Here is a 25,039-nt window from a genome sequence, read left to right on the forward strand (position 1 = left end):
TCCCCAGCTGGGTCTCAGCTTTGCCTCCAGGACCAGTGGCCTAGCCTGGACTTTTCACTCAGGCCTCCCGCCAGACTTCCCACCCCCACTTCCCACCAGTGTGCAGTGGAGGCCCCCCTGTCCGGGACCACTCGTCGGTCCTAGGTTTTCAAGAATTTGGTGAGCCGGCTAAAGAAAGTCATATGAAAAATTAAGGTATACGTAAAATGCATTCTAGTCTTACAGTCAAAGGTAATAAATACTCAAAACCCATAACTTCCTAGCTATTTTACACTGCATCTACTATTATATATTTACTTCTATTATTCGTAAATTTATTCGTTAGTGTTATTTATATTTGCATCTATTGTACCTGTGTGGTGGAAATACAGTGTAAGGGCAGTGCAGGGCATCATTGAGTGATGTCACGTGAGTGGCCCGAAATGGCCGTGCCAGGCGTGTTCACACCACAGGAACCAGTGTGAGCTACTGTTGTCTTGATGTACGAGAATGACTGAGAAAATGTTAGTAATACGCTTAAATGTAACGTTGTTGTATATAACACATTGTGAATAGTACAAAAGAATCAAGAAAATACTCTTGCAGACTAGAAAACTGTTATTTGATTCAGCAAAGGAGTCAGTCGCATCACTGATGAATGAGTGGAGTTCCACGAGGTGTCTTCCTGGTGTCACGTCTGTCTCACGGAAAACAGCAACCAGCACGCGTTCCTGGATGGTCACTGGAAGTATTCTCATCACCGGGGACACAGCAGACTTTGCTGATTCAAACTGTATTTGAGTGTTTATTCATCGTCTGATTTTGAGACACTCTGGAATAATAAATTACAAAGACTGGATTTTGCAATAAACAGAAGGTCACCTTGAAAGTTTAGGTGTAAGGAATTTACAATTAAGACTATTGAATATTTTATCTTTCATACATTGTGTGCTGTAATCCTTTCTATCGTTTGAGTCATAATAAACTTATGTACTTACACGCACACACTTTTTTGGGAGAGCTGGGTTGCCTTCAGCCTGTAGCCTACTGTCTTTGGAGAATTCCATCCATTTATCTTTTTAAGATTTTACTTATTTATTTATTTGAGAGAGAGAGTGAGAGAGAGAGCGCATGCGCATATGAGCAAGGGGAGGGGCAGAGGGACAAGCAGACTCCCTGCTGAGCAAGGACTCCATATCCCAGGGCCCTGGAATCATGACCTGAGCCGAAGGCAAACGTTTAACTGACTGCCACTGACCGCCACTCAGGTGCCCCTCCATCAGTTTCTCTTACTCAAAGACATACTTCTCCACCAGGCAGTTCTCAATCTCTTTCCAGTCTTTCCCTTCATGGATTCACAAAACATGTTTTCATTTTTTTAATTTTTTAATTTCTTTTTAAAGATTTTATTTATTTGACAGACAGATCACAGGTAGGCAGCGAGGCAGACAGAGAGAGAGGAGGAAGCAGGCTCCCTGCTGCGCAGAGAGCCCGATGCGGGGCTCGATCCCAGGACCCTGGGATCATGACCTGAGTCGAAGGCAGAGGCTTTAACCTACTGAGCCACCCAGGCGCCCCCATGTTTTCATTTTAAAGATAAGTTCTCTCTCCCCTCACTCAAAACATTCGAGAAGAAAAGAAACAAGAGAAAGATATAAATAAGACCTTCTGGAGAAGCCCCATCCCATAAGGCCTTTGCAACAAGCAGACCTCAGGTGTCCTGGATACAGGCCTTTCGAAGGTACCCTTTTCCCTTACCCTGAGACATGCCGGCCGGTGACCTTCACACACTCCATCTTGTTACAGACTCTCATTGGGAACAATGACGTGGCCATTCTTCGGTGTTTGCTTCAAGGCCCTGCTTACTTCTTTAGGAGTTTCTAGACAATCTAGAAAAGACAGAGGGGTCTGATGTCCCAGGGCTCAAACATACCACCATGGAGCTGAACCTGAGGGAGGCAGCCCCTACCCACCATTTTTATATCCTGAACATCACAGAGCTTTCCCACCGCGATGTTAGAGGATATAATTAGGCCTCTACAGTAAGCACTGGAAGTGGCCTAAGTCTTGTGTGGGTCAGGAGTCCCTACTGGCTAAGGTAAGGCTTAGAGCTCTTAATTCAGTGACTCAGAGAAACAGGGAACAGATCTGAGCTACCAGGCACCTGGCACTATGCTAAGACATTTCATGCCTTCCTGAAAGTATACTTAGTCCTCTCTGAAGCCCCAAGAGATGGACCCTACTGTTATCCCTGGTAAACAGACAAGGACAACGGCTCAGAGAGGCTACCCTCTCACTGAGCTCCCACAGCGGGTAAGTGGAGACTCAGGCTATAAGCCTGCTGTCTCTCCCAGTCCCGATGCCTCGCTGCCAGCTGGCCTCACCCTCTGGCCTGTCCCCCTTCCCGTCGTGGCCCAAAGTGCAATTCTGTAGGTACAGGGCCCAGCTGGGGCACAGGGCTTGAAAGCAAGCACTCTGCCAGCTGTTAAAAAAACATGATCGAAATACAAACAAATGGAAGCAAATTAGTCAACTTCTCTGACTTAGTTTTTCTGTCTATAAAATAGGTTATTGAGAAGCCTAAATGAGAAAAATCTGTGAAAAGTGCCTGGCACACAGAAAGAGCTCGGTAGGGTCAACTCTAATTAATAACACACAAGATGACTCATGGAAACCACCCAGAAGAGAGGCTGGCATATACAGCGTAGTCAATAAATAATATTACTTATCATTACTAATATTTTCTTTCCCTTACGAGAGCTACAGCAAACCTCCTGCTTCTAGAACACCCGTTTGCAGTGGCCATTCCTCTATCTGTCCTGCCTTTTCCAGGACACTTTGGGTAACAAGCAGACATCTATGGACCCATTTGGGGTCCCTCCTGTGATCTTTAATATTATTTCTGGGAGAGGGGAAAAGTATGCTGAGTTCCAAGTAACTGACATTGTTTGAAAACAGGCTCCATCTGCAGTGATGGCTGGGCTTCTCCAGGTTTTCAAACATTTTTTTTTTTTTTCAGCTACAGCGACCTTTGTTCAAGGTGGCTCCAGATATAAAACAGATTTTACTACCAACAAGTGCTGTTGAGATGGAGGGGACCGAGGTGGCCTACAGCCTGCCCCCCGCAGCAGGCTCTGACAAGCACGGGAGAAACCCCCAGTCTATACTGACATCAGCGAGCACTTTGGTAGACCCGCTGGATTATTCGGTTTATGAAAAATGGTTTTTGTCTGCCACACGGGATGGTTTAGGACGCATGAGATGCCTTTGGTGGAAGGCTTCTGTCTCGTTTTAAATATGCCTCTGTTTAAGCAGTAGTCATTTCACGGTGATGTCAAGTTAATGGGGTACTCCACTGAACCCTGAGATATTGACGATATTGCTTCTCCATGGATCAAACACAGCAGATCAAAGTCCAGATTTTCAGAATTCTCCTGTAGAAGGAAATTCCTCCAGGCAAAACTTTGAGGTTTTCGTAGTCTTAACTACGAAACTACGAAACTACCAGCCTTGACTTTCTTCTGGCAACAAAAAAGATCCTTTTATTTATGCCAAGCAGGAATAGATTTCTTCTCAGAAACTATTTTATAGATTACGTGTCATTTCCTACTTTCCTTTTCGTTCTCATAGTAATTATCTTCCCTTAAGAGAATGCCTGTGCGGTATACAGGAGGCATGTTTCGGCAGATAAGTCTGCGAGCCAACCCAGCGGGGAGCACCATTGTTTCTGCAACCCTTCTAAATCCCGCACCCCACGTGGGCAGCATCTCATTCAAAGAACCATAGTCTGTTGGCCAAGAAAGTAATTACAAAAAAGAATTCCAAACCTTATCCGGACTTCTCAAAAGTGTGAAGAGGATGCAAATTTGGAGTCTATGGCAACAACGTCGAGTGGCATGTCCCTCCCCAGTCCTCACGTCCACCCTGCCAGGTGTGTCTGGAGCAACTTGCTCTCCCCTGGTCTCCCAAGACTTTCTTCACACCAGCCCTGCGCTGGGATGGCAATTTTGGGATTATCTTGGGAGGGCAGAGAGGAGGTGGTGGGAAGGGAAAATCTGGAGACTCTCTTTTCATCTTCTTGACTTTGGGTTTGAGGTTTGCTTCATGCCAGGTGATATCTTGTTATTGTCTGATTTTTTGCACAGCGCAAATAGACGATCCCACCTGAGTGTACTGTGGGATCTATGCCAATTGGCTCAATGGAGCCATAATTCTGAGTTTGAGGAGTTTCTTTTCTTACTTTATGAGTTTCTTGTAGCCTGTATGGCAAAGAAATCCCCACCCCTATATCATTATTATGGCCACTTTTTCTCATAGGGCAAATGAGAGCCTTCATGAGTACTTTTATTTGCACCTGGTTAACCTATTGTAATTAAGGTTACATAAAGTGGAGGCAGATGCTTGATGGTAAAATTAGAAGCCCCTCCCTTTGCTCTGATGAGAAGTTAGTGAAATTGTGGGCAATTGACAATGATTAGAGTAAGTAATATCTACTGAATTTGTTAAGGACAGACCCTTAAAAATCAGAGAGGTGTTCAGAAAACAACTCAATGGAGAAGGAAACCCTTATGAACAGGTCTGAGACCACCCTTGACGATCATGCTCTTATTCATTTTGAAATGAGACTTTCTCTGCAGCAGCACCAGAGACACAAAAGGACTGGTGAAAGAACTGATGAAATTGATGACATCCCCGTCTTCAGGAAGGGCCTGCTCCAGAGGGAGTCATGGTCAAAGGCAAGCAGACCCTGACCAGATGCTGTGGTCTAAGTAGGCTAGGCTTTTACTGATCTAGAAGCTCACACTGTGAGAGCACAAACAAGGGTGACCAAATCTCCCTGTGGGTAATGAGGGCAGCGAAAGTCACATGAAGCAAAGAGGATCGGGAAGGATGTGCCAGACTGAGGGAATGGCATGCACAAAGGATCAAACGCACGAGTGTCCACGGTGGGTTTAGAAGCAGAGTACTCCCATGGAGCTGGAGTATGGGAAGCAGAGAAATAAGCCTATGGGTGGAGGTGAGGATGTACAGAGTCTAGAGGACAGAGCGCAGTGACCTGGCTGCAGGAAAAGGCTCAGGTTAAACAAACAAGGAAGATTGACCTTGACCATTCATCCTGTGTAACAGGGGCACCCAGTTGGTAGACTGGACTCAACAATGACCACCTGAAGCCTTCCCTTCTGGCCTTGCGAGCGAGCCTTCACCTCCACCAAGCCCTTCCTCCTTCATATGTTATGATGGGGCTCAGATATCGGAGACTTCAGCAGAGATCCCAGGTTTCTAGGAAACACAAACCAATACCTTCTAATCAAAGATTGAATGATTTGGGGAAGACGGTGTGGGACTGCATAAAACTGCGTGATCATATGGAAGAGGCCCAGAGCTGTGTGTGCAGTTCGGGCCAGAGCAGGGAGACAGGCAAAGCAGCAGGAGGAGTAATTCAAGAGAGAAGCGCATAAGAAACCCAACCTCTTTAGATAGATACTTATATAGATGATAGATATGTAGATTGATAATGATGATGATAGATTGATAGCTAGAAAGATAGACAGACTGAGCCATGCAATTTGTGCCATCTTCTTGTCTCTTAGAATGTGACTCAGGAGTCCCTTGTGTTGCTTTTCTACTGTGCAGTTAAAAATAAATGTGTGCCTATCCCAGCAAAGGCCTTCTTCTCTGGTTCCTTCTAAAGGGGTGCTAGATCCAATTCAGAGCAGAATGGCTTTCGTCTGTGAATAATGGACCACTCTCAACACCCCCACGTCCCACAACACTCAACATAAAAATACAGGAAGGTAATGATAAGAAAATCTTTTAAGAATTCCACACAACAGCACCTCCAAGCCAGGGATCCATAGACCCTGGAGGAGTGTACCATTTCCAAGTGGTGAGAAAAGCCATAAACAGTCCAAATTCCTTCCTCATATTGAATTCCTTGATGTTTGTGAAGTTTCACCTATCCTTTAAAAATGTTAAGATTTGAAAAAAATAAATACTCAAGTCTCTATGTACATAGAATATCCTTTTCAACGGTAGAACAATAATCTCCACAAGACATTTTACAAGGAACTGAGGTCATACAAAGTACTATTTATTAAAAATCGCCCCCTACTTTTTTACTAACTGAATTGTTTTCTTTTTACTATCCGATTACCTTTTATTCCACTGTGCTTTTTAAAGACAGATTAGAATAAGTGCGATGAAGTCAACCACATATAACAATGTTTGAGTACATTAAGAGCTTAGATTTTTCTTCTGGCTTTGCCACCAGCTGGTGTTTGAAATTGAGCAAAGCTTTTGACATCACGGAGTTTTTATTTCTCTATCTGGAAACTGATGAAAATGATCTCTAAGGTCCTTTCTGCTCAGATAACCTATGGTCTTATCCATCTTTGCATCCTCTTTGACATACAGCAGGTGCCTAATAAGTGTGTTGAATGGATGAGTGTGGAGTGATTCTCTGCTTGCTTAACGAAGACAATGTAGTTTGAGTTGCTTCGCTGCCATTCATGTTGGTGTGTGGCAGTTGGAGTGAGCACATGCTCTAGCTAAAGGGAACATTCACTGCTATTGCCTTGCAGGCACTTGAGACTGATTTTCCAGCAACCAATTAAAATCTTTAAAAAAAAAATACCATGTGGGCCAGACAAAATATTTCTACGACTGGTCTACAGATTTGTCCTGCAAGATGGTGATTGGACCTGTGCTTTAGATGTTCCATATGTAGCTTGAATTGACATGGGGACCTGGTTGCCCCCCACGCTGTCCTACATTGTGCAGACTCGTGTGTGCACCTGTGGTCTCTTACCTGATAAGCACCAAAATCAACAACCAAAAAGTCATGAGAGGGGCAGTGATGATTTCCTCTGAGGCACGCTGGAGTCTGGCAGAAATGATCCTTGGAACGGTTATGCTAAAACACCAGCAGGATATTCCAGGGCGAAGGCTCACAGTTAAATCGAGCACCCTGTTGGTGATATTCCTTCCCTTGAACTCATATACACTTGCCTCTTGGAGACTAAAATCCTAACAGATGAGACAGCGACTGCATCGATCCGCCTTGGGAGCTAGAAGAGCAAAGCCACAAGGAGGGGCAAAGTGTAGTAAGTCAGAGATTTGACACAGGAATTCAGAAACCAAGGCAAGGGATGGTAAGACTGCCAAGTGGTAAAAATGTGCCGAGGGACTTGTAAAAAATGTGAGAACTTATTATATCTTAAATGCATGGAAAAATAGAAGCAGCACAGGGTCAAATCTTTAAGGGAGTCGAAGCACTTTTTTTAAAGTCTTATAAACCTTCAGGGAAGTCACAGAATATGATTCTGTGGCTCCTTTGAATCTGAAGACTTGTGTCTCTTCTTAAGCTCTGGGAAATTTGAAATAATAACTCTGATTATTTTTCTCCTCTCTGGTTTCTTTGCTTTCTGTGAATCTCTTACCAGGAAAGAATGAGATGTTAGATTCTGTCCTGTAAGATTCTTTCCTTTCATACCTTCTGCCTCCGTGTCCTTTGGAACTGTGTTCTGGAGAAAAGAAATCCTTGGTTTGATCCTTGAGCTCAATCATTCAACCTTAGGGTGGGCTTGTCACTTAGTCCCTTTAATTGTGATTGTTACAGTTTAACTTCTAAGATCCCTAATTATTTAATTATACCAGCATGTTCTTGTTTGTAGAGAAGTGAGGCCCACTCTTAAGCTTCTGATGATTATACTTTTTAAATAAGTCTTGCTCTACGCTCTTAACTCAATTTACTTGGATTTTAGCCTTCTCCCTTGTTGAGTCTATGGTCTCTCTTGCATGGTACTGGTGTTCTTCAAGTGTGACGGGGGCCTTGCTTGCCTGTGAGGTCTTGCGGAGATGTTGGGCAGCCAAGGGGGAGGCAGTTGGGCCCTCCCCCTGGAGCAGTGCCCGCAGCAGGCTGGGTGTCCCCCTCTGAGAGGGGAGAGGGCCAGGGGGGAACCAGGAGGGAAATCCTACAGCCACTGTCGCCCTACTGGAGGTGGGCGTATGGAGGAGGCAGAGAGGCTCCTGGCCAGTGGGGATGCCATGCCAGCTCCTGGGTCCACAGGCCAGGTGCACCAGGCCAGCCTCTGTGACTCCAAAGCAGGGGACCAAAGGGGGACCCGAGGGCAGCATGACAACTCACTGACCTACGGATGACTGGAAGTTCTGAGCCTGAGGGTAAAGTCTGAGAACTCCAGGCATCTGGCGGGATGGCAGGTCTTCCTCTCTTGGGCCGGGCACATTCTCTACAGAAGGGCCTTCCATCCCCTACCTGGAGGCTGGACTTCTGTTCGCCACGGTTCTGCGGACTGATGACAATCGGGCATTCCATCAGGTGAATGCTCACTTGCCCCCCCGGCCCCCTGCCCAGAACGGCAGCCCTGTGCTCAGCCATGCCTGGTGCTCCCCCACTTCCCCTGCCTCTGGCTGGGGCTCTGCATTTCCACCCGGTGCTCAATGGTGGTGGCAGCCAGGTCCAGAGAACTTGCTTCCCAAACACCCATTTCTTTTGGGTTGGTTTGGGTTTTGCGCTACCTTCATTCCTCCTCTAGAGGCATCTGATGCTGCCTTAGAGAGTCTTGCAGTGTAGAGCAGGTGGATTTTCTGGCTTTCCCTTCCCCCAGTGGGGCCAGCTCAATTCTTCTTCTTTTTTGTTGTGATGAGGATTTTAAAGATCTACCCTTTTTGCGACTTTCAAACATGCACTACAGTATTAATTAACTATAGCCACTGTGAGGTACGTGACATCCCAGGTCTTATTTATTTCCTAACTGGAAGTTGGTACCTTTTGACACCCTGCACCTATGTTGCCCATCCTCTAACCCCTGCCTCCAGTAACCACCAATCTCGGCGCAAAAGAGGAAGACCCATAAGCTTGTTATTTTTTTAACTTTAAAAATTCACATATTAGTGAAATCATACAGTCTTTGACTTTCTCATACTTATTTCACTTTGCGTAATGCCCCCAAGTTCCATCCATGTTGCCACAAATGGCAAGATTTCATTCCTTTTTGTAGCTGACAATATCCCATTGTATAGATATACCATCTCTTTTTACCTATTCATCCATCATGGGCGCTTGGTATGGTTGTTTCCATACCTTGGCTCTTGTAAATAATGCTGTAATGAACATGAGAATTCATATATCTTGTTGCATTGGTATTTTCATTTTCTTTGTGTAAATACCCAGAAGTGGGATTGCTGGATCATAGGGTAGTTTTATTTTCAGTTTTTTGAGGAACTTCCATACTGTTTTCCACAGTGGCTACACAAGTTTACATCCTACCTACAGTGCAGAAGGGTTTCTCTTCCTCCACGTTCTTGCCAAAACTTGTTGAGCATCTTTTCATGTACCTGTTGGCCATCTGTATGTCTTCTCTTATTTTTTTAAAAAAGATTTTATTTCTTTATTTGCCAGAGAGAGAGAGAGAGGACACAAGCAAGGGGAGCAGCAGGCAGAGGGAGAAGCAGGCTCCTCACTGAGCAAGGAGCCCAATGCGGGACTTGAACCCAGGACCCTGGGATCATGACTCAAGCTGAAGGCAGATGCTTAACGGACTGAACAACCCAGGCATCCCTGTATGTCTTCCTTAAAAAAAAAGTCTATGTAGATCCTCAGTCCACTTTTAAATTAATCAGTAAATTGGACAACCTGGAAGAAATGGGTAAGCTCCTAGAAATATAAAACCTCCCAACCTCAATCATGAAAAAATAGAAAATCTGAAGAGAGTGATTAAGGTTAAATCAGTAATCAAAACCTGTCAGCAAACACAAGTCCAGGAGCAAATGGCTTCATTGATGAATTCTGTCAAACATTCAAAGAATTAATACCAATCCTCTCAAAATCTTCCAAAAAATGGAAAAGAAGGAAATACTTTAAAACTCATTTTACACAGTCATTATTACTCTGATACCCAAACCAGACAGACACCACTAAAACAAAGAAACAAGCAAATTATACATCAATATCCATGATGAACATAGATGCAAAAATCATCAGCAAAATATTGGCAGGACAAATTCACCAATACATTGAAAGAATCACATACCATGATGAAGTGAGATTTATTACAGGGATGCAAGAAAGCTTTGACATTTGCAAATCAGTGTGATACACTACATTTGCAAAATGAAGGATAAAAATAATACGATAATTTCAGTACATGCAGAAAAAAATTTATTAAAATTCAACATCCACTAATGATAAAAATTCTCAACAAAATGGGTATAGAGGGAATGTGCATCCAAATGATAAAGGCCATATATGACAAGCTCACAACTAACATCATACTCAATGGTGAAAAAGTGAACGCTTTTCCTCTAAGTTCAGGAACAAGACAGAGTTGCCCATCCTCACCACTTTTATTCAACATAGTGTTGGAAGTCCTAACCAGAGCCATTAGACAAGAAAAAGAATAAAGATATCCAAATTAAAAAGAAAAGAGTAAAACTGTCAATATTTGCAGATTATATGATAAATATAGAAAGCCCTAAAGACTTCACCAAAACACTCTTAGAACTAATAGAACTATAGTTCTATTATAGAACTACTAGAACTATATAGAAATATATATATATTAGAACCATATAGAACTATTAGAACAAATTCAGTGAAGTTGAAAATACAAAAACACTATCCAAAAATTTGTTGCATTTCTACACATTAATAATGATCAGAAAGAGAAATTAAGAAAACAATTTCATTTACAATTGCATTGAAAATAGTAAAATAACTAGGAAAAAACTGGTCAAGCAGATGAAAGACCTATACATTAAAAACTACAAAACGCTGATGAAAGAAATTGAAGAAGACACAAATAAATGGAAAGATATGCTGTGCTCATGGGTTGAAAGAGTAAATGGGTCTTAATCTCACAAAACAAACTGGGGGTTGCTGGGGGGAGGTGGGATTGGGAGAGGGGGAGCGGGCTATGGACATTGGGGAGGGGAGGCGAACCATAAGAGACTATGGACTCTGAAAAACAACCTGAGGGTTTTGAAGGGTCAGGGGTGGGAGGATGGGGCAACCTGAGGGTTTTGAAGGGTCAGAGGTGGGAGGTTGGGGGAACAGGTGGTGGGTAATGGGGAGGGCACGTTTTGCATGGAGCACTGGGTGTTGTGCAAAAAGAATGAATACTGTTACGCTGAAAAAATAAATAAAATGGGAAAAAAAAAAGCTATGGTAATCAAAACAGTGTGGTATTGGCACAAAAACAAACACATAGATCAATAAAATAGAATAGAGATCCTAGAAATAAACCCATGTAGGTATGGTCCATTAATTCACAACAAAGGAGCCAAGAATATACGGTGGGGGAAAGGACAGTCTCTACAACAAATGGCATTGGAAAACTGGACGGCCACACACAAAAGAATGAAGCCGAACCATATATTACACCATATACAAAAATTAACTCAAAATGGATTAGAGACTTGATTATAAGACCTGAAACCAGAAAAGTCCTAGAAGAAAATATAGGTGAGAAACTCTTTGACATTGGTCTTAGTGATGATTTAAAAAATCTGACTCCATGGGTGCCTCGGTGGCTCAGTGGGTTAAAGCCTCTGCCTTTGGCTCAGGTCATGATCCAGGGTCCTGGGATCGAGCCCAGCATTGGGCTCTCTGCTCAGTGGGGAGTCTGCTTCCCCCTCTCTCTCTGCTTGCCTCTCTGCCTACTTGTGATCTCTGTTTGTCAAATAAATAAAAATCTCTAAAAAAAAATTCTGACTCCGGGGCACCTGGGTGGCTCAGTGGGTTAAAGCCTCTGCCTTCGGCTCAGGTCATGATCCCAGGGTCCTGGGATTGAACCCTGCATCAGGCTCTCTGCTCAGCAGGGAGCCTGCTTCCTCCTCTCTCTGCATGCTTGTGATCTGTCTGTCAAGTAAATAAATAAAATCTTTAAAAAAAAAAATCTGACTCCAAAAGCAAAGGCAATAAGAGAAAAAAAAAAAAAAAACAGGTAGAACTACATCAAACTAAAAGCTTCTGCACAGTAAAGGAAACCAACAAAATGAAAAGGCAACCTCGTGGATGGCAGGAAATATTTGCAAATTATATATCTGATAAGGAGTTAATACCCAAAATATATAAAGCATTCCTACAACTCAACAGGAAAAAACCCCAAACAATTTAACACTTTTTTTTAGCTCTGTCTTGGCCATCAGTATAAATTTATTCTATTAAATATATTTTTAATAATTTGGGCAAGTTAAAGAATCCTGTTGGAATCTGGGAGTGCTTGAATTTAATTTTACAGATTTGTTTAGCCAACATTGGCATTTTAATAATTATAAGCCATATTTCAGCCTCATGTATGAATTTATGTTATGCAGCCAGCTGAAGTAATAGTTTACTTTAAGATGTAATGAAATTGTCTCAACATGCCATCTCACGCCTGATAGAATCCCAACATGCTTCTCAGTTTCTCTGGGGTTTCAGGGCAGTGGAGGGGTTTGGTGTTTATTTTTCCCCAAGCCAGTTCCACTTTTCGGCTTCCACGGAATTTTTGATCTCTGCTCTGGCTTTGACCTGTGCACACTTGTCCCTGCTCCAGTCCACAACACCCCACTGGAGACCATCTGATCTTCTCGCTGGCACAAACTCAAGGCCACGAGCCCACTAGATAGACGGCTTCGGGGTAGTGTTACAGTCTGAGCCCTCAAGTCGGAATGTCTGGGTTAACAGCTTGACTCCACTGGCAAGCTGTGCACTTGGTCAAGTTACTTAAGTTCTCTCTGCCTGAGTTCCTCATCTGTGATGGGAAATAGATTTTTCTGATAATTAAATGATATAAACAGTTTAAGTGCTTAGTGCATTGCATAGAAAGTAGATGCTCAATGAACATGGGCCGTTATCATCACCCCCAACCACCACTGCTACTTTCATCATCAAAGATGCAGAGGATACATAAATGGCTCACACGATAATGAAATAGAACAAATGACTTTAAACTAAATATTGGACATATTTACAGGCTTACTTCTTTTCTTTTTAAGATTTTTATTTATTTATTTTAGAGAGAGAGAGCCAGCGAGAGGAGGGGCAAAAGGAGAAGCTGACTCCCTGCTGAGCAAGGAGTCTGATGTGAAACTCAATCCCAGGACCCCAGGATCACGACCTGAGCCGAAGGGAGACACCTAACCTACAGTCACCCATGGGCTCCTTATGTGTTTACTCTTAAAAGCCTTTACTTGTCCTCTTACAGGAAGAAGGTCCTCACTTTCTTGTTAAGTTCCAACTGGGCCCCTTTGATCTCTTCCCTTCCTGGCTTACTCTCCTCCAACCCCATCTCACCATCTTAACTCTTACCCTTTACAGCATTGTACAGGCACTACCTTTCCAAAGGTGTTGGCTTAACAAAAACACTCTTCTCTCCCAGGAGAAATTCTGTTGTCAAGTCTGAGAATTCTAACAACTGCTTTTTCCTGACTTCACAAAGACAGTGTATCTGCCAGGCCTGCCTCTCCTGTCTCTTTATTGTCCATCTAAAGGGTTTGTTGTTGAAATATTTATAGAGATTCTCCATAGAGAATATTTATATACATTTCCTTATAGAGAATATCCATATATATACACATATACATATAAATTGCTATTATGAATAGAATTGTTTAGTCACTATAGTTTCTAACTGGTTTGTATGAAAGTTATTACTTTTTCCTATTTGTTTTGGAACTGGAGTCATATTATCATTGTTTTGAATAGTTTTCTGTTTACTTTCTTGAGTTTTCTCTGGTATATCATCATCTTTTCTTTGAGTAATGACAGTTTTGCTTGCTACTCTCTAATACATACACCTTTTGTTTTGGTTTATCGGACTGGCTTGGCCAGATGTTACGGATCACAATGACAATGACTGGCTGGTCATTGGTATGGATGGATTTTCTACTCACTAATACTTTGTTTAGGATTTACAGGTGAAATGAAGTCTATGGTTTTCTTTTTCTTTTGGGGGAATCTTTGATAGGTTTTGTTATAGTGCTTTTCTGGCTTTGTAAAAACAACAGAGCATTGAGAAACAGTCCTTCTTTCTGAGTTCTGCAACAATTTAAATAACTTCTGTGCTCTCTGTTCTTTGACAGTTGGAGCCATGGAGGCTCTATGGGCCCGGCCTCTTTAGGGATGGGCTCCTTCATGTTCATCTTGTGGCTTATTTTAGCTGTCCTGTTTCTTCCTCATGGAGGAAATGTTTTAATCCTAGAATAATTGTCCATGTCAGTTTGTAAATTTATTTCCACAGCTTTACAAAGTATCTTCTAATACTTTGAGCACTTTCCCTTGCATCTGTGACTTCTGGCTTTCTCTTTGGTCTAATCTTGGATATTTGCATTTTCCTACTCTTTCTGCTTCTTTGATTCAGGTAGATTATGACTTGTCTTTTTTCTCCTTTCTGTCTCTTGAGTTAATCAATTCTACTGCTTTTAGGTTTTTTAGTTTCAATTCAGCTTCATGCTTTTTATGTTTAATTCCTTCTGCTCTAGGTCTGATATTCTTTTCCTAAATTTTTGAGTTCTGTAGCTCTTTGATGTCATTCTTCTTCGTTAGTCATGGGAGAATTTACAGCTATATATTTTCCCCTGAGAACACCGCAACTTTAGTACAATATATTTTGGTGTGCAGCAATCTCATCATTGTTGTTTTAGCAAATATGTACTGAGAGAGAGAGAGAGAGTGGTATATTTCCCAAGTGGCTGGGATGTCATCATGGGTTGGTTTCCGTGCATTCATTTCTAGATTTATTGCATTTTGGTCAGAAAATGTGATCAATCCCCTTTCTACTATTAAAAATATGTTGAGGGGTGCCTGGGTTGTTCAATTGGTTCGGTGTCTGACTCTTGATTTCGGCTAAGGTCATGATCTCAGGGTCATGAGATCAAGCCCTGCATCAGGCTCCACACTGGGCATGGAATCTGCTTAAAATTCTCTCTCCCTCTCCCTTTGCCCCTCCTCCCTCTTCAAAATATATATTGAGGTTGCCTTTATGGTAATGCGGACCTTATTCTTAGTATACCGTTAAGATCTGTAATCATTTCAAAAATATGCAAAAAGAGCATACGTTCTGTAATATAATTATGTAACACATAAATCTCTATATGTACATAATAAACAATATATTAATCATACTATTAAGGTAATCTATCTCCATGAGTTTTACACTCTTGATGTGTCAAGGATTGAGAGATACTTCTTTTTTTTCATTCACCCTTCTTATTTTTCTAGAGTTTCTTGTATGAGGGACTGTTTCTCAAGGTGTGATTCTTGGACGATCTGTGTTTGAAGAAACCCTCCAGGGGATCCAGATGTACACTTACGCTTAAGGACCGCAGGATGAGGTATGAGATATGGCTTTCACTTCATCCTGAGAAATTGTCCTTTTTTGCCCAATGATTTGTGATGCTACATTTTTCAAGAACTTACTTCTATTTCTGAAATACTTATTCTGTACCATTAACCTCTAACATATTGTTTGATTTTTGTAGTTAAGGAAGATAGGCAAATCAGAAGTAGGCATCATGAGTTTCTCATTAAGTCTGCAAAGATTTAAAAACTCAATACCTTTTAGTGTTAACAAGAATTGAATGAACTAGACACTCTTAACACATTGGTGGTATGTAAAGTGGTACTTTTTCTTTCCTGTAAAGAAGTCATTGTAATATGTCTATAATATCTTAACCTTTGTTTCAGTAATTCTACTCCTACAAATTCAACAGAAGAAAATATGGGGCACCTGGGTGACTCAGTCATTAAGCATCTACCTTGGGCTCAGGTCGTGATTCCAGGGTCCTGGGATAGAGTCTCACATTGTGTTCCCTGCTCAGCGAGGAGCCTGCTTCTCCCTCTCCCTCTGGCTGCTTTTGTATGCACTCTCTCTCTGTCAAATAAATAAAATCTTTTTTTAAAAAAAGAAAAGAATCAGAACTGGTGAGAAATTTATATTTACGTTGCCTTCTGTTTGCTTGTTTGTTTAGACTGTTGATCAATTAATTTTAATGAATAAAATATTTTATAAAAAAGTTTATGTTTGGAGAAATGCTGAGCAGAACCAAGGTACTGCTCTCCTCCAGTTTCTCTGATCATTAATAACTTGCACTGATGTGGTATGTTTGTTACAACTAATGACACAATATTAAGACATTATTATTGACTAAAGTACATAGTTTACATTAGGGTTCACTCTTTTTGTGGAGTAGTCAATGGGCTTTGACAAATGAGGGACGTGTTACACACCACCCCCCCAATTTCACTTGCTTTAAAAATCTACTTGCTCCACCTATTTTCTTTTTTAAAAACAGTATCGATCACCGGAACGTCCAGCAGTCCAAGGATGTGTAAATAAATTATGCTATATTCAATTCAGATGGAATATCATGCAGCCGTTAAAAATAATGTTCCTGGGAAATACTTCATGACTTGGGGAAATGTCCATAATCTATTACTAAGTTAAAATCTACATAAACCATATATATAATATTATCCCAATTTTGCAAAATAATAATTAGATATGCTCATGAGGAAAAGCTTTTGTTCCTCCAAAGGGAGGAAGAGACTGAGGTTTACACAACGTGCCTAGTCAATCTGTGAGAGGCCACAGTAGGTGGTAGGGCGAGGAATACAGCCTCGGGCGGCGGCCAGTCCCAGTGGGAATCACGGCTCAGCCACCCGAGAGCTGTGTGGTCCTGGGAAAGTTGCTGTCTCTTCCTTTTTGTGTTTATGAAACTGTCTAAAATAAGTATGCATTGCTTTTAAAACGAGAAAATAAATGAAAAGACGCAGTGTTCAGAAGCAAGAGTAGACATGGGGCCATAAAGGGCTCTAAGTGGCAAAGTTCCCCACCCGCAGAAAAGGGGTGTTGCTGACTCACAGAACTGGAGAGTCCGCAGGAGGGCTGGCGGGGGCAGGGCTCAGATGATGGCCCGCAGACCCCATTTCACTGTTTGGCTCTTCCCGGCCCACGGCTTCCTTCTTTAGCAGCCTCAGCCCTCACACGGTTCACATCCCTCTCATTTCACAGCCAAGGAGAGTTTCCCAGAATTCCCTTGGAAAACCTCATTGGCTCTGTATGAGTCACATGCCCATCTCTCAACCAATCAGTGGCTGGGGAAAATAAGAACTGATTGGCTTAAGCCTGGATCATCCAACCTCTTGAATCAAGTATGGAATCCACTTCCGCAGAGCCATGGGGACCAACAGCAAGTGAAGGGGTGATTCTGTAATGGGAAATACTGGGTGGCAGTAAACAGAAGATGCTCTGGTCTCTGAAAGGAGGTGGCTTTACACGTCGGCCAGCTGTTTCAGGTGCATCTCTTTAAGTCCCTGCTCTTCTTGAGGTATAATTGCGGGGGGGGGGGGAGGGGGGACGGTCACTGTTTTTGTGTCCTCAGTGAGGTGGCTGTATTGGTTTGTCCTGAACCAAGCCTGAACCAGGTGGTCAGCGAGTAGTTCTCAGGACACCGGACCCCAGGCTTATTGCTAATATCCTTCAGCTGATGCTTTCAGCATTTGATGTTGAAAGGATTTCATTCAGTGCCCTTTCTACACAGTCCAAGACTATTATTTGTCTAAGCGTCACTGGGGGTCCTAAAGAAGGCACCCCTGAGTCAGGGACCAGGGGATGAGGGAATCTTCGTTTTATGGTAACTCAAACACAGTGTCTTGGATGTCTTTCCTGACTTCTCCAAGAAGACAAAAGACTGGTATAACAATGCTCTTGCCAATTTGCTGAGAAGTTTATCATCCTTCGTCTCACAGCTGGAGCTCTTCACCCCAGTTCAATATCCTTGAGCTAAACAGAGTCCTCATTTTACGGCTGTTATGAAACTGTATTCTTGGAACAATGACAAACTCTGACTCCTCTAAAATCATGGTCAGTTGAACTCACTTGTGTCATTGGGATTGGCAATAAAAACAGGTTGGACATTAAGCAGATACACCTGCTCCCAGGCATCTCTCAGGTGCCAAAAGATAGACTGATTGTGTGGACCAAACTCATGCTCAGGAAAGAAAGGAATGGAGTGGAATTCCCTTGGGAAACTGGGGCCTTAGGGAGTATGGATCAAATAAACCTCCCTTCTGAGCAGGCTGCGTTTCCATCTGACAGTGAAATAATCCAGTTTTCTTGGACTATGAATATGGAAAGACCTTTAGCCTCACCTTAGTCAACACATGAACACATGGCAGGAGCCCATAAAGAAGAAGGTACTAGACCAGGCCATATGCACCTTGTCATTTCCTTAATAAAATGGGATCTCATGACCTTGGCCCTGTCATCACTTTTATCTTGCCTGATGCCTTTCTCTGTTTCCTGGACTCGTGGTGAGTTGCCTGGTTATTTGAAAAGAGTTTTTCAAAGCAAAATACTGCCTTGCCATTACGAATGTCACAGTTTATACCCTGTCTTTGCTGTGTTGGTCGCTGTGCTGAGCGCATTCTGTACACTACCTCGAATCTTCTCCAAGACTCTCTATAGTAAGGTTCCATAACTACCATTGTAAACAGGAGGAAACTAAAGCTCTGTCTGGCTAGTAACTTGCCCCTAATCATCTCTCTGTTGATGAAACTGGAGTTTTGAAATGAAACCTGTTAATGCTAAATACTGTGTTTCTTCCCTCATTATCAATAGCTAACACAAATGTATTTCCTTCAAATGGATTTCAACAAAATTTAGCCTGACTCCATTTTAATCTCTTTTTTCTGCATCTAGCAGTGCTGGTTGTGTTACAAGCCTAATCCTCCGGGTGACTGGTCCTCTGAGGAATCCCAGTCTTCTCAATGCATAACCTAACCATGCCACAGCAGCCTTCCAGAACCTTCCATGGGTATGTGTGTCAGGGGCAGGGGTCCTTGCCCTGGGGTCTTGGCAAAACCATCTAAGAATGAATTCTCCCCCTTCCCTTCATCAGAACATTTCTGCCCAATCTTTGGCCTCTTTTGGCTCAGCAGTGCTGATGACCAGAATAAGACAGGCCCATGCCTTGACCCCATTGTTTGCACTTATCCTATGTGAGATGCTAATAATCATTCTGGAATTTTACATTTTGATGCGAATGAGGTTGGGACCAGCTGTTTTAAAAACAAATAGCTTTAAACCCCGTTGTGAAGGGATGACCTCATGCGGGAAACTGGTTGGGTTTCTGCCCTTGGAGAGGATGGCGGTGGGTTCCCGTTAGACAAGCTGCTCCTTATAAGCCACGCAGAGGCTGGCTCTGAGAGAGCAGCTGGGATGTGCTGTGAGAGCCACATCTGTTTGTAAATCTTCAAGAGGCATGCGGTTGGGTTTTCCATTCTTCAACTGCAGAGAAAAAGAAAAGAAAAGAAACCATTTCCTGTCAGTGAAGTCCTGTGTTTCTAGCTTTGTTAACTTCTCTCTCATTGAAAAAATGCTTTTCAAGAATCATTCCAAGGGGGCTGTTCTCAGTATTTGGAATTGGCATTTGAAAATGTTGCCTCCAGGGAAAAACTCATAAAACCACCAATTACTTTGTGGACTCTATCTGGCTCTATCCCTTTATACACTGGGCAATTTCTCACACTCCTGTAGCTTTCGCAGCTGAGGACAGGTCCTTTTGTTCCCTCATTTACATCCTACAAGAGGTGAAGTACGGACTCTGGTCTATCATCTCAATGGAACACTTTAAACTCCTTGAAAAAGAAACCTGATTGAAAATGATAGTTTTCCCATGGTGGTCAAATTTTTCCAAATGCATTCAGTAACTGGTTCGCTCAAACTAACCACATTTGAGTCCCTACTACATGCCAAATACTGCCATAGGTTCTGGGGATGTGACAATATAAGATTCATTATCTAGAGGTGCCTGGGTGGCTCAGATGATTAAGCATCCAACTCTTGATTTCGGCTCAGGTATGATTTCAGGGTCGTGAGATGGAGTCTCTCATTGGGCTCCATGCTGAGCGTGGAGCCTGCTTAAGATTCTCTCTCTCTTTCTCACTCTGCCCACCTCCACCCTCTTGCTCGCTCTCTCTCTCTTTCAAAAAAAAAGATAATAATAAGACCCATTTACCTATATTCAAGTCCATACTCTAGCAGAGGAGTCAGAGAAGGAAGGAACTTGAGGAACCCAAGGCAAAATGTATACTGTTTAGGACAGCAGGGAACAAGCATGGGGTGGTGGTCATGGACAGGAGAAAGAAGTGATGACTACCCTTGGCTTCCTGGAGGAGGTCACCGCAATCTGAACTTTGAAGAACACAGAATTAGCAAAAATGTCTGAGACAGAAGGAACGTCCTGTATGAAGGTGCCGGAGTGAGAAGGGAAAGGCATGTTAGGACCACAGCCCTGCATGTAAGGGGCCAGAGGCAGGAGATAAGATTGGGAAAGCAGGCAGAGGCCAGGTCCCAATGCTGGCTCTGTCATCACTGCTCCTGTGATAAGTCCCTCATCTACGGCACATGGGAGCATCTCAGCACCCAGGGGCATCTGTGAGTGGGTCTCCCTGCAGCCATGAGCCCATCTGGAGGTATCCTTATGAGCATGGACATTCTTGTCCTCAATGCTGATTATTATCAGCTATTTCACATTTTGCAAAGCGTGTGCACACATGTGCCCACACACACAGAAGTTTAAAACAGGTCATCATTCAATGTCTCTAGAAATTCATCCAAATCCAATATATTGGTGGGGTATAAGGGTTTAGAATAAATCAGTCCTTGAACCCCTCGGTCTACCTGTCTTGCCTCCACTCACAGAGGAAGGTCTCACCAACCAGGGCTTCAGGATATCCTCTTGGAGGCTCTCCCATGGCTGGTAGGGAATGCCACTTGGACACCTGTCCTCTCTCTCCTCCAGAACATCGGTCCTTCAACTCTTCTCCGACAATGTCCCCACTTCCTTTGTTATTCTAGCCACTCTCTACCCCACTCCCCAACCCCTTGGTGATAAAAGGTCAGCAAGTTTCTTGACCTGTCGATCCTCACAGCCTCCTTGACTCAGTGGTGAGTGAAAGCCCTATTTTCCCCAGCCAAGTGAAGGGAGTGGGGAGCTTAGGATCTGAAAGCTGGGTGCAGGCTATTGAGGACGATCGTTGACTCCTGGTTCCACTTTTCTTGATTGTGCCTTTGGTCATCCCCACTACATTTGGGAAAAAATCACACATCTTATACCAGGAACAGGAGATTCCTGCCCAAAGGCCTGTTGTCTCTCCGAGAGTCCAAATCCTCTCTATTTGAATAACTCTGAACTTATTGAGCCTCAAATGGACTTATCCTTCTACTCACCTTCCTTTCCCCCTTTTTTTTTGAAAGATTTTATTTATTTATTTGACAGAGAGTACAAGTGGGGGAGCGGCAGATAGAGGGAGATGGAGCTCAATGGGGAGCCTGATGTGGGACTCAATCCCAGGACCCTGGGATCATGGACAGAGCCGAAGGCAGACACGTATCTGACTGAGCCACCTAGGCCCCCCTGACTTTCACTTTCTTTATGAAGCTCCCTTCATTCATTTCACACTAACAAAAGTGCCCTGTTACCCTTTCCTGATTCCTCCTAATCACAGAGTGGAAGGAGTGACCTGCTACTAAGCAATATGGAGAGCCCGGGAGGTCCCCTGCACTCACACCTGCTGGGTTTAACCACTGAGCTCTACTTTGTGCATGCAAACATGGTGTCGGGAACCCACTCATGGCTCCGTGTTTCTACAGTGAATGAGAAAATGAATCAATGATCCTGAACACTCACAATTAACCTGTAAGTTAGGCAAGATTATTTCCAATATACAAATGAGCAGGCAGAGGCTCAGAAAGGTTGAGCCTAAATGGTCATTTAGGTGATAAATGGTGAATTCTGGTCTCTAACATAAGTCTTTCTGGCCTCAAAGTACATGTTCTTCCAGAAAACCAGGAATTGTCCACTTGCTGACCCATGAAATTTAGTTCATGTCAACTCTTCGGGGCACCTGGGTGGTTCAGTTGGTTAAGCGGTCGATTCTTGGTTTCAGCTCAGGTCATGATCTCAGGGGTGGTGGATCAAGCCCCACGTTGGGCTCTGCACTCAGTGGGGAGTCTGCCTGTGTATTCGCTCTTTCCCTCTGTCCATCAGTCCACTCACACACACTCTCTCTCTTTTGCTCTCAAATAAATCAATAAATCAATAAACCTTTTTAAAAAAGTGAATAACCTTTTGCGTGATACCTTTCGTGATAGTCTTAGTGGCAGATAATGAGGTTGTGAGTTTGGGTAATTCTTCACAACCCTGCTCATCGCTTAAGTTGCCTCCCTCCCTAGAGCTGTCTCCTTTGTCCATACCCAATGCAGCACTGCCTGCCTGCCTTCATCCTTCCCTTCCTTCATTCCACATACCCTATGCTCGATGCTACAGTCACAAAGACAACTGTAATGGCTGCTGCCTTCCAGCATCCTAGAACTCATCACAGAGTGTTAGTCATCTCTGCGACTATCTTAAGATCAAAGACAGAGTCTTAGGAGTATTCTTGTTTCCAGCTCCTGGCAAAAGACCCGGCTGATGAGGGCCCCTCAGCAAATTAGGTTGAACTGATACACTGGCTACTCTAACAATGGTGTTATGCAAAAATCTCTGTTCCAGGAGCTGCAGCCATGCTTCTGGGGGCAGGAGTATTAATTCATTCTTTCAGATCTTCTAACTATCATTTAACAAATGGCACCCGTGCTTCCCTGTAGAGAACTGCTGGAGGGGTGAGATTTATTTTCTTCCCTCACATTAAGAAGCAATTGTGGTCATTCTTTTTGCCACGAATCAGTGAGAACTCATTTTTTTCCTCATTATTTTTTTTAACTAAGTTGCATAAAATACGGCACAAAATTTTAAAATCACAAAAAGGTGTAAAATTAAAAGTTGGCTCCAGCTGTCATCCCTGGAATGAGCAGCTGTCCCCAGTTTTCTTGAGGGTCTATCCTGAGATACTCTACAGTTGTCAGCATATACACGCGGGCTTAGATGTATACCTACACCCACTTACCCCCGCCCCCGCCAGGGTCGTGTAACACGCGCACTGTTCTACTGCTTTGCTTATTTAATGTTAAATTTGAAAGACCTTTTCACATGACCACATAGATAATATTCTTATTTTTAAATGGTTGGTTGCTGTTGTTGTACGGATTGTACTCTATTTTAAACAGTCCCCTCTTAAGGCACCTTTAGCCTGTTTCCAAACATTTATTTTATTACCAACGAAGCCACAGTGAATATCCTTAAGCATATACCATTTTGCACATCTAGAAAGATAAATTCCTAAACGTGACACTTATATACATTTATTTCAGTTTTTAAATTTCAATGTAAAATGTACTAATGCATGCCTCATCCCTCCCGCTGCGGACACGCCCATGCAACAAACCGACGCAGAAACGCTGGGGCGTGAGAGTGTTGCTTTAGCTCATGGTCTGCAGGCGGATGGTTTAGACGGGGCTCAGCCGAGCAGGACTTCCAGTCTTGGCTAATCCTCTCACAAGCCCGGGGGCCATGAAGGTATCTGGGCTCTGCTGCACTGGTCTCCTGGCCCTCGGGATGCCGGCCCAGCATGTTCCTGTGGCAAAGCTGAGCCCCAGGAGCAGAGGCCGAGGTGACAACCACTTTCTCAAACCTCCATATGCGCCATCCCATTTGGCCAAAACAGTCACTTAGCCGAACGCAGAACTGAGTGATGGAGAAGTAGATTCCTTATGAAGAGAGTTGCAAAGTCACGTGGAAAAAGGCCCAAAGACAGAGAAGGGCGTGGAATTGGGACCATTATAGTGCTAGCATCTGCCACAAGAGGCGATGACCCAGGCTTGGCCAGGTGATGGGACAACCCACGTGGTCCCCACCGAGCCCAGCAACGTTATATACATACATCCTGGAACAAAGAGGCTCCCGTCGCCCCTGGATGCTCAGCGGAGGCTCGGAGCAGCCACCCTCCCACTGCTCACAGACGAAGGAAAGAGACCAGCATTCAGAGAGAAGCAGAGACAAGCGCGGTAAGCCACACGCAGAGAGAAAGCGCTCCGACTCCCTAGTGCTCAAGACCGTGGAACCAGGAGCCAGGCACCGGGGTTTGAAGACCAGCCCGATCACTGAGGAACTCCGTGGCTCCGAGGCAAGTGGCTTCATTTCTTTGTGCCTCAGTTTCTTTATCTCTGCATTGGGGACAATGACAGTCTCTCCTCACTGAGTTGTTGTGAAGATTGAGTACAGTAATATGGGAAACGTCCAGAATGGTGCCCGGCAAGTAGATGTGTGATAGTTATTTTTTGTTGAAGTTGGTTTGCTTTGCGTTTCTGTCCTTTGCAATGGAAAGGTTCCTGGCCTTACACAGAGTGACTTCCGCGGGTGGTGTCCCAGTTGCACTGGATGGAAAGACAAGGCCAGCTCCCTTGGTGGCAGAGGCTCTGGCTTCACCCAAAGCCATTGACCTGCCTCCCAGTTGTCAGGTCTACCGAGTAAAACCCACCTGACTACTTTAGCGTGGAGTAGCCTTCTCTGTGGCTGGCCCAGGGAGTGCATCACCTGTAGTCACCGTAATTCGAGGACTTGGTCCATGAAAGCAGGTTCACGGCCATCAGACTCCCCTTTCGAGATGTGTGTGACGTCTGCCTAGCCCCGGGACTCGGAGGGCGGGGCCGGATTGCAGCGGGAGATTGTGGACCAGAGTGCGCACAGCCGGCTTTTAGCTTCTTCCTGGGAAGCAGCCCCCAAGCAGCATCAGCCAATACCGAGCCCCTAAGAGGAAACACAAGGCCACTGTTGTTCTGGACCTGCGCTGGACCCCCTTTCCCCGCGGCTCTGCCGTCCGACCGAGGCAGCTTGGAGAGCAACAGTTTCCAGTGTGGCTGGACCCCGCCTGCCTCCACGTGGGGAATAAAGCCCCGCATTGTGCTCTACTTGCAACATCTCTCCCCTGCCAGAGTTCCCGATGTGTTTGTTGCCCTGGGTCGTGTCTGAATGTTCTCTTTGTGGGGACCTTCAGGTACCGAGGTGTGGTTGCCTTCTCTGTGGCGTCCAGGTTAAATGAATACGTTAAGGCAACACACACGGCTGGATACTGGAGCCGGTCTCAAGCACTCCTATCACTCCTGTGGCAGAAGAC

The 25,039-nt window shown here is 43.9% G+C and overlaps 1 long non-coding RNA gene across 1 annotated transcript; it reads right to left on the reverse strand.

The window, feature by feature from the left end:
* Positions 1-475: 475 nt before the first annotated feature.
* On the reverse strand, positions 476-16,961 carry LOC123954881. Its single transcript, XR_006821181.1, has 3 exons — positions 16,845-16,961; positions 1,738-1,868; positions 476-811 (listed from the first exon to the last, which is right to left on the reverse strand). It is a non-coding gene; the product is annotated as an uncharacterized LOC123954881 (long non-coding RNA).
* Between the last annotated feature and the right edge of the window lie 8,078 nt (positions 16,962-25,039).

This window comes from Meles meles, chromosome 13, assembly GCF_922984935.1.
Source record: "Meles meles chromosome 13, mMelMel3.1 paternal haplotype, whole genome shotgun sequence".
Classification (NCBI taxonomy): domain Eukaryota; kingdom Metazoa; phylum Chordata; class Mammalia; order Carnivora; family Mustelidae; genus Meles; species Meles meles.